Genomic DNA, 10,843 nt, shown 5'->3' with positions numbered 1-10,843 from the left:
TTGTCATAGACTGGAGACTATGCCACATCAATGTGGTAGCCAATTGAGTTCCTGGTGAAGACGTTCTTGATGTGCATCAGGTCTTTCTCTTCTTGCTATGTTCTCATTTGTGGTGGGGGAAGGGAAGGAGGAAGAGGGAGAATAAGAGAGAAAAAGATGGAGAGGATAATCCCATCATGAGGGACCTCCATCAAAACCTTATGTCAGCTTGCATAACTCCCAAAGGCCCTACTTCCTAATACCATCACTTTGGGAGTCAAGGGTGAACAAAATTCAATCCATAGCACCTATGCAGATCTGTTTTAAATCAAGACAGACCATCATTTCATTCTCTCTTTTACTCCATATTCATTTTTCCTAAAGTGTTTTAGGGACGAGATGAACATTTCACAAAATATACAAAATGAGTATTTGGGGTAAAATGATAGGATCTGGAAAAAATGCTCTTTTGTTCCCAATAAAATTAACATCTAATATCCAGTCCATGTACAAATTTCCCTGATTCTCAAAAAGCGGTTTTCACAGTTTATTGAAAGAATGTAGTTTATTGAAAGAACTAGACTGCTAGCTCTCTTAAGATAAAGACTACTTTTATCTTCACAACTTTGACTTTGAAGCCTTTAACCCAGAACCTAGCACACAGTTCTTCCTTGTATGTTTGTTGGATGCTATAAAATATCTTGTGGATGCATATGACATTTCTTCCAATACTGAAACCATGAAATTAAAGTACTGCTCTGCCCTAAATCTTTGATGCAGACTGACATCATAGGTGCCCCTGATGTCTGCCATTAGACCCACTCCCTAAGGCCAGTTGTATGTCCCTGAAGTCTTCACTTTATCATCATCCTAGCAAACTCCTCTCCAATGAAGACAGCAATGCATATCTCATGAAGTGGCTAGGAAGATGACATGAAACCACGAATGTCGAGCATGGCCCTTAGTATCCATTTTTAGGATGTTCTTAATGGTTTTTTTTCTCCAAGTAGGCAAGGTTCTCCGTCTTCTTAGATGCCCATGCAGATCAGTTTGGTTTCCCAGCCAACCATTAAGGAAGCAATTACAGTTCAATTCTCTGTATTCTGTGAAGTTTCAAAGTCCACTAGCCAAGGACACTGATGAAGGTAAAGATTTTATTGAGATCTTTGTGTTTTTTTTCAGACCTATTATTGGCCTAAAGGGCTAAACTAGGGCATGTCAGAGCATATAGAACGAGGGGCTCCGGGTCACCACTACATACTAAGAACCTGAGCTTCCCTGAGTCCTTGGACCCAGGAAAGAAGCATGAAGTGGCTTGTGCTCCTCAGGCTGGTGGCCTTCTCAGATTGCATAGTCATGTAAGTATGAAGACTGTAAGCCACATCATCTACCTTTCTGTGGTTTTTCTTTTCATCTGATTATTGGTCTACTCATCAGGTTTAGAAGGGAATGGAATATTTCCCTGGCAAACTTAAAGTTCGACCCTTACTTATTGATAAGCACCTTGCTATAGGAACTGTAGGACCCAAGGTTCTTGGTGTAGATTTGCATAGTTGCACAACTCTTGGGGTCCAGTCATGTCATGACCTATTGAAATTGGAACTCCTTGCAATTGTTCAGTGCACAGTCAATGCAGATGTAGGTGTGGTCCTGTGGAATAGCACTTTTCTACATTTTATTTAGCATGTCCTCTGTGTTCCCTCTCTACTTCAGTGTGTATATGTCTATGTCTGCATCTCTGTATCACTATCATTTCTCTCTCCATCCCTTTGGAAGTCTCTGTGAGTACATTTCTCTCTGTGGTGTTTTCTTTTAACTTTTCTTTTAATTTTCTACATTTTCTGAACTTGTTCCCTATCTCCTGGGTTCTTCTTTCAACTCTCTCTTCTCTTTCAACTAGGAGAAAGATTGGGAGAGCTATTTATACACTGTTTTATATCTGACAAGCAGTGTGACCACAGCCAATTTACAAACCTCTTGCATTTCAAATTCCTCCCTTGTAAAAGAGGATAGGAATCCCCCTTCTACCTCTTTCCTTGAATTTCCATGAGGAGGATACAGTGGGACTGCAACAGCAGTGCTAATGGCCGTCAATGTTGAGACTTCCTATTTATCAGATACCTTATATCTATCACTTCACTTATCCCCAAGATATCCTATTTGGAGGGTTTGAATCATTACATTCCACCATTTTACCAGAGGGGAGACTGAGACCCCATAGGGTCATATGGCTTACCCAACATTACAGAACAGAATCTTTATTCAAACCTACGTCTTTGCCATGGAATATGCATAAAATTCTTATAATAAGATGACTCATAAAAATGATTAGAAAATACACAGTGCCATTACAATGACAGTTATACCTTAACACTGACAGCTAATTGTAGCATCTTCTTTGTTTTCTTAGTCAAATGTTCAGTGAAAGAATACCTCTAAGGAAAGTGAAGACCATGAGAAATACCTTCAGTGGAAAAAAACATGCTAAACAATTTCCTCAAGGAACATGTTTACAGACTGTCTCAGATTTCTTCTCATGGCTCAAATATAACTATTCACTTCCTGAGGAACATAATGGATGGGAGAGTTTTGGGAATATGGTGCTCCACAGCATCTCCTGGTGCTCTAGCCTAGAACTGGGGCTCATCTGGAGGTGCCATGTGGGATGTTGGGGATGGGGCTCCTGCAGAAGGCAGAAACACTGGGCCAAAGGGGCCCCACACAGAGAAGGCACTCTCATCTTCAACTGTTAGTCTTGGTGACTGGGCCCAAAAATTACCAGGTGGCAAGTAAACATCCATTTCTGTGTTAAAGATGTGTCATTAGTTTGAGGGAGATTGTTCCTTCTGAGCAGAAGGCAATGATGACCCACTACAGTACTCTTGCCTGGAATAACCCAAGGACAGAGAAGCCTGGTAGGCTGCAGTCCATGGGGTCGCTAAGAGTCAGACATTGAGCAACTTCACTTTCACTTTTCACTTTCCTGAATTGGAGAAGGAAATTGCAACCCACTCCAGTGTTCTTGCCTGGAGAATTCCAGGGATGGTGGAGCCTGGTGGGCTGCTGTCTATGGGGTTGCAAAGAATTGGACACGACTGAAGCAACTTAGCAGCAGCAGCTACAGCAGCAGCTCCTTCTGCACTAAGGAGGTCAACTAGTTACAGATGAAGTGTGAACCATCTCTGATCAGAAGGTAGAACCAACTGCAAAGCAATTGTGAATAACCAGGAAGAGGAATTCAGTTTCCACAGATGCAAGAACCACAGCAGTAAAAAGTTACTGAACCCAGATTCCATGTAAGGCCATAAGAATCTAGCACAGTGCTTACTGTTTTTAGATTCGAAAAAGGGCTTATGTTGTCTTCAAGAATGCCCATATCAGCCTGAGAGATAAGCAAAGAGTAAATAGATGTCAAATGAAAGGGTCACTTGTGTGGTGTTGATCGATTGTGGTCTGAGTTTAGAGTTAGTGCCTGGGGTTGATCAAGAAGGACCTCCTGGAGAATGGGGTGCTAAGGCTGGGTTTGAAGAGACTACAGAATTTCTCAAATGAAGGCACCAGGACTTCCCTGGGTGTCCAATGTTCCTGGAGGTCCAGTGGTTATGCCTCTGTGCTTTCAATGCAGGAGGTACCACTTCAATGTCTGGTCATAGAATCAATATCCTGCATACAATGTAGCACAGGAAAAAAAATATCAAATGTAAAGACCTCTGTGATCAAAGTCTGTGAGCTTCACAGTGGTTGGAAAGTGATCTCAAGAGATATATGACACCCAGAAGGAGACATCAGTGTGGGAAGAGAGGGTAGCCAGTTCTGCAGTAACCCACTCCCTCCTTCTCCATGTAGATGCTCTACATGGGTAAAATCACCATTGGAATTCCCCTCAGGAATTCCAGGTTATCTTTGACACATGATCATCTGACTTGTGGGTTCCCTCCTTCTTTTGCCCCAGTCCAGCCTGTCATGAGTACAGACACCCTGTACCCGGATCATCCTTCACTTGCCCTGCCACCCTGTTTCCACCCTTGGCACCTGATTAGACTCATCTCTAGTGTCTGCAGATACACAAGTTAGGTTCAGACATTACAAGTATTCCACCTTCCAGCCTACCTAAAAGACCTTCAGGATCGCCTACGGATCTGGGAACATGAAGGGATTTCTTGCTTATGACACCATTCGGGTAACGTGTAAAGAGAAGCTGAGTCAGGACTGGCTATGGAGTGACCCCTGCTTGCAAAACAGATGCGGGACCATCTGGCAGGACCCTTCCTGGCCTAACTCCCATAAACATTGGCCATCTTACCCACAGGATCCTGTCCCTTGGGAGGCAGTGCCCATGGTGACACACAAGCAAATGGATTAGCAAGCCCAGAAAGTGGCTTGAGGTTTGGACTTGCAGCTCCTCTGCCCATGAGCAGTTCAAGGTTCATTTTGGTGGGAGCAAGTTGAAGGGAAAAAAGCACCCACTTTTATATTCACAGACTGTTCCTGGCACTTTCAGGTAATAATTGGTTTAATCCTGCAACAACCCCACACAGCAGGTGGTCTGATTAGCTCATGAGACATATGAGGAAACTGAGGTGCAGACGTCAAGGGCCTTGCTGAGGTCACACATGTGGTAAACGGTGGATCTGGGTTGGCTTTTCAGGACTGCAGTTGCTGTAGGGTGTTTAGGGACAGGATAAACCTGATCTAGGGACCCTGGGGGCAGTCAAGGGATTCAGGTATCCATAGTGGGAAACTGGAGGCCAAGGAAATCAAGGGGCCTGATAAATGAGTTCTCACTCTAGGGTGCCTTTGAGAGTCTAATAAAACATATGGCCTGCCTCCCCAAAGTACTTGAGTAGTTCCCCCCTCTCTCTTTCTCATACACACTCACACAAATATGCACATATCCCCAAAAGTGAATTTCCCAGGCAGTAGTTTCATAGATCCCTGCAAGTAAGATTGTGTTTTTGGCTTCTGTCTTCCTAGACAGATACAGAATCCACAGTATCTTACAAAGAATTCAGTCCATTCCTGTCATTATGTCATAGTGATGCCAGAGAAGGCTACTTGATCTCGACTCATTTTGTCCACGAGGGGGCACCAGTGGGTCCTGGCCTGACTCTTGGTTGCCCCACCGGGACAGAAGCCACAAGGCCAATTTGACGCACTCTGGTGGTGTTTTTCAAAGGGGCAGATGTTTTAAAATTCACAGCCTCTCACAAATGGAACCCAAATTCCCCTCCCAGCTTGGTCTAACCGTCTGAGGTCCACCAAAGTCACAGCCCAGCCTCAATTCTCTGAGGATTTAATGGCAATGCACCCCAGCCCAGTCCTAGCCCCACTTCACATATCTGTAAGTGGGAACATTCTTCTCTCCCACAGATCAGGGACCTTGTAAGTACTGACCAGCTGTTCGGTCTAAGCATTGTGGAATACGGGTGTGAGGGTGCACCTTTTGATGGTATCTAGGGCTTGAACTACCCCAACATATCTGTCTTTGGAGCTATCCCCATCTTTTCCAACCTGAAGAATCAAGGTGCCATTTCTGAGCCTGTTTTGCCTTCTACTTGAGCAAGTAAGACTCAGATGGACCATCCCTTTCTCCAAATTAGCTGTAAGATGCTTTCAGTTGCACAAAAATTATAGAACATTTAACAAAGAAGAAACCTGAGAGATAATCTAACCCAGGATAAATATAGCCCCAGGGCTGTACTTGGCTTCACCACTGGCTTTTATAAATAACATTTTATTGGAACACAACCCTGCTCCTGGACTAAAAACCAGTAACTTGGTCTAGGGGGGTGAGTGAGGAGGAAGACTAATGGAAGGCAACAGGAAACAAGTTGGAGGAAAAAGCAATATGATTTGCTTATGAATTTGATCAGGAAGGAAGGACAAGGATGGTGGATATCTTTCCTTCCTCATTAGCTTTCCACTGGGCACCCAGGACCAGCTACCCATTTTGCAGGAGCCAGTGAAAAATAAAAGTGTGGGACCCAAACAAACATGTGGGATCCCTTAAGATTTAAGAAATATTAGGAATTTCAAGACAGGGAGAGCAGAGCTGGGGTCCCTTCTGAGTGTGAGGCCCTTGGGACAGTAGAGGTCACAGGCCAGTGGAGCCAACTCTGGGTGACTTGAACCCACACCCTTAGAACTCCCAGGCTTTGATTTTCCTGAAAAATGACAAGCTGGACAAGGAGAAAGCCATTAAGCTTCAGCACCGTGTCCTCTGAGTGTGTCTGAGCACTCAGGTTGCAGGAGGTAGAACATCTTCAGAAGATATAGTGGGTGGAGCCCAGCCAGGTGTCTGTTTCTAACCTCCTCTGTGCCACTCATTAGCCAGTAACTGACCTCAGTCTGGATGTCAATCACTCCTAGACTCGATTTCTGCATCTGTACATGGGGACCTTATTAGGGCCTTGATGGGTGGACCAGCACAGCTCTCAGACAGTGCTGTTGCTACTCTCCTCCAAGGATTCCCTTCCCCTGTCTTCTCTCTACACAGGCAGGGCGAAAGGCAGTGTGGTGATGTTTGTTGGGGTGGATAAATCCTACTAATAATGAGCAGTCAACTGGGTACCATTGATCCACACGAGCAATTGAAGTATACACATGGACAGGTAAGCCTCTGCCTCTGAGGGTTACCCCAAGTGATGCTCCTGCTACTGTACATGGACACAGGCAGACACACACAAATACACTCTCAGACACAAAGTCACACATAAATATACACCACCCACAATGACACAGACACACAGACACATGGAAATACACAAGCAGACAGATATAAACATACACAGAGACACATATAAACATGCATAGCTAGTCAGACACACACAAGCACTCACAGAGACACATACAAACACACACACAAACACATATACCAACAAACACACAAGCAGATAGATATGCAAACAACCAGTGGGTTCATAATCCCCAGTCCTTCTGACCAGGGCTCTGACCAGGGTCCTAAAAGGGTCTGGAGAGGTCTGTGCATCTGGGAGAGGATTGCTCCCACTGCCCTGTTAGGCATGGAGCATGGTTAGAGGACTCGACAGTGTAGTGAAAAGAGGATCAGGGAGAATTTCTCCAGCCTGAACAGAGGTATAAGATGACCAACTGTCCAGGGCTACCTGGGACCAAGGAAGTTCTCAGTACAGATAAATGTCACTTTAAAAACAGGGAAAGTCCTGAGCAAATGGGGAGAACTGGTCTCCTAAGGGAGCAACTACTGAGCAATGTAGAGAGACTTGCTGAAGTCTTAAGATGTGAAAGCAACTAATAAAAAAGGCACCCCATGTTCATGGGCACACAGTGGGGCAGGGGCTATAACAGAGAATCAGGAAGGTGGGATCCAGGAGTGACCTGAGGACAAGAGGAATAATTGATAGGATTCTGTATGATACCCTCAAACAAAAGCTGACCCATCCTTTGGAATTTCTGTGGGCTAGTCATGTATTTCCTGGCTAGGGTCTCAGGGTCTGAGCTGGTTGTAGGACCAGTGCTGGCAGACATCCTGGGCTCCCAGAGGATCCCCTCTCTCCCACCTCTGCTGCCCTCTCAAATCTCCATCTTCACTCTGCGATTGATCCGTTATTTGTTCCCCACAAGATACAGCTCTCTGGATGTTTCTCATTCATTATTTTCACAGTCTTCATTCACTCACTAAACAGACAAGCCTTGGGCATCCACTGTGTGTCATGCACTTTAGGGAGGAAATGAGAATTAAACTTGCCCTCACATCTAAGAAGGCAGATGCACAGGAAATGAGACACACACATAGTGAATTGTGACTTTGGTACATGCTAGACATAAGGAAGTGTCTACAGAGACTGTCAAGAAAGGAGACTGATAAACACTGGGAGAAAGACTTCCCTGAAACCATGACAATTTAGCTGGAATCTGGAAGATGAGAAGAAATTTGCTAGTCAAAGGGGAGGGGGCTCCTCTAGGAAGGAAGACCAGCTTGTGTCAAGGTCCAAAAGAGCCTGGTGTATTCAAGAACTGCATTCAAGAATGTCAAGGAAGATGCCGTGTTGGGAGCAAAGGAAAAGAGGGCAAGAGACAAAGGGCTGTTTAGAAGACAATCAGGAAGGGGGCAGCTCTGGGGAGACTCAGAGTAACCTTGATGCCTGCTTCGTCACACTGTCTCTCAGCATCTCCATGAAAAGAAAGGTTATTGCTTGTTCGGCAGCTGCAAGGCCCTTTTTGATACTGGAACATCACTGATCCTTGGCCCAAGAAGACTGGTCAGTAACATCCAGAAGCTCATCGGTTCCATGCCACGGGGTTCTGAGGTGAAGTGTCATGCCCCAGGGTCACTCCCAGTCTCCACACACAAGAAGGATCTCCAGGGCCACCCTCTCTCTCTAATAGCACTATGTTTCTTGTTTTGGTCAATACCGTGTCCTCTATTATCTTCACCATCGATGGTATCAACTACCCAGTCCCAGCTCAAGCCTACATCCTCAAGGTGAGGGGAGAACCCTGAAAGGTGGTTTTCAAATAGGAACTTGCAGGAACCCTTTGGCTGCTGCTGGGAGGAGGGCGCCTTCTGCAGGCCAATTCACACTATTGCACATGATGCAGAGACCTGGGGCTGGCTAGAGCCTCCCACAAGAACCACTTGAGAGTAAAGGGCCACCTGAGACACTGATCATCTTAAAATAAATGTGGAGACACCACGCCATGCTGGCATGGTGGGAGTCACAAGGAGAGTGGAAACTCAGGTCCTCAGTGTTCAAAGAGCTTCAGTTCAATCTGAACCCTCAGATGAATGAACATGGAAAGTCAGCTCTAGCAGTCCTTGAAATAAGTCATGTGACAAGGAGAATAGCTGGGGACAGTCCCAGTGTGCTGTCCCACCATAGGGATTAACAGTCTCCCTTCCCTTCTCACAGTTTTCCTGGTTTGGATGATAAATTATATGCTCACCCGAGTTCTTGAATGCATCTTCCCCTAACTCTCGCTGGGAACCCGCTTTGTGAGTCAGGCTCCCTGACCCCTCTGCGGGGAGGCTGGATTCTAATGTGAATAAAGGGTGCACAGTGACTGCTCAGCCCAAGCACAGGGTGGAGGCTTCATGTCAGCTCACTAGGGGAGTTTAGAGCTGGCTGATGGGCTCAAAGAAGACTTTGAAAAAGGAAGGGAATTTCAGGAATTCTAAAATTTTAAACTCATGGAGCCATATGGAGGGTGGCTTGTTTCTAGGGAAAACTGCACTGGATTCCATGCAAATGGCATCCCAAGGTGCTCTGCATTGGGGCACTGGGGACTTACTCGGGGTGATGAGAGCTACAGACTGACTGGTGTTGATGGGGAACCAGAATATGTTACCCAACCAAGCCTGGAGTAGCCAAAGACAGCAAGTGTGGGCCAAAGGAGGCTTCCCAGAGTTCCTAAGTTAAGTCTTCAAGAACGTGTTGTGGGCACTGTTCTATTTAAAATGGATAACCAGCAACGAATTACTGTGTAGCATGGGGAACTCCACTTAATTATATGACCACCTGGATGGGAGGGGTATTTTGGGGACCAGGATACCTGAATACATATGGTTGAGTCCCTTTACTATACACCTGAAACTCAGAATATTGTTTATCAGCTATACTCCCATACAAAATAAAGTTTTGTTTTTTTGTTTTTTTTTTTAAGAAAGTACAGATTGTGAGGACACAGGAGGACAACTAGCATTCTCTGCAGATAAAACAAAGAGCAGGAGAGAGAAGGAAAGAAATAGGGATATAGGAGAACTATACATTCTTTTTTATTTCTAAAAATTTTATTGAAGTATAGCTGATCTTCAGTGCTGCATTTAGTTCTACTGCACAGCAATGTGACTCAGTTATACAAAAACAGAAATATATATTCTTTTTCTCAATCTTTTTCATGTGGTTTATGACTGGATATTTAATATATTTCCTTTTGCTCTTCAGTAGGACTTTGTTGTTTATCATTCCTCTGTGTCCCCAACTCTCAATCCTCCCATCCCCCACACCCTTCCTCATGGCTACCTCATGTCTTGGTCCTTTTTGGTTGTGGATGAACTCTCATATATCCTGCTAATGAGAAAATCCCTTGATACTTACCAAAAGAGGGAAATAAAACCAAGAATTGTGCTGGGTCTGGATATCTGTGGGAGTCGAATGTAAGGGCTCAGGCTGACTGGTGCGTGTCTCTGACTCCCCCAGGATTCTAGAGGCCATTGCTATACCACCTTTAAAGAGAACGCAGTGAGGACATCTAGAGAGACCTGGATCCTAGGTGACATCTTTCTGAGGCTGTATTTCTCAGTCTTTGATTGAGGAAATGACAGGATTGGCCTGGCACCAGCAGTATAATTTCTTGGAGTGGTTCAGGAATCAGTAAGGCCGCTCCGAGCAAACACTAAATCACACTTAGGGTACTCCTGCCCAGGATGCTGGTGAACTGTATTTGGTGGTCTGCACACCCTACTCTCAATAAAGAATAAAGGGTTTCACTCATAATGGTGCTGAAACAAACAGGTGCCTCTGTTTGTGTCTTGGAGGTGTACAATGATCAGGAAGGATCTAGAACAAAGTCTGAATCACAGTTGAGAGGAGCCCACCTCCACCTGGCTTCAAGGAAAGGGGAGACTCATTGAAATGATTCTGGAAATCCAGGACACAATACTCAGAGCTAATACAAAGATCTCAGTGACTGGACCCAAGAAATCAGAAGTAATCAGTTCTCTATTTCATACCCTCATTCTTTCATTCCTTCTTCTTTGATGATCTTACCCTGAAAACTTTCTTCCTAAAGCTTCTACACCTAGTGAGGGAGTCCAAGCTACCTGCCCTAGGGTTTTAAATCCCAAAAGCATCTCCAAAAATGAAAGAAAAGATTGAAGACATCA

The 10,843-nt window shown here is 44.8% G+C and overlaps 1 pseudogene; it reads left to right on the top strand.

The window, feature by feature from the left end:
• Positions 1–1,284: 1,284 nt before the first annotated feature.
• LOC133241707 (pregnancy-associated glycoprotein 1-like) lies at positions 1,285–10,307 on the top strand (annotated as a pseudogene).
• Positions 10,308–10,843: the final 536 nt, after the last annotated feature.

Source organism: Bos javanicus, chromosome 29 (genome assembly GCF_032452875.1).
Source record: "Bos javanicus breed banteng chromosome 29, ARS-OSU_banteng_1.0, whole genome shotgun sequence".
NCBI lineage: Eukaryota > Metazoa > Chordata > Mammalia > Artiodactyla > Bovidae > Bos > Bos javanicus.
This window is presented reverse-complemented; position numbering and strand designations above follow the sequence as displayed.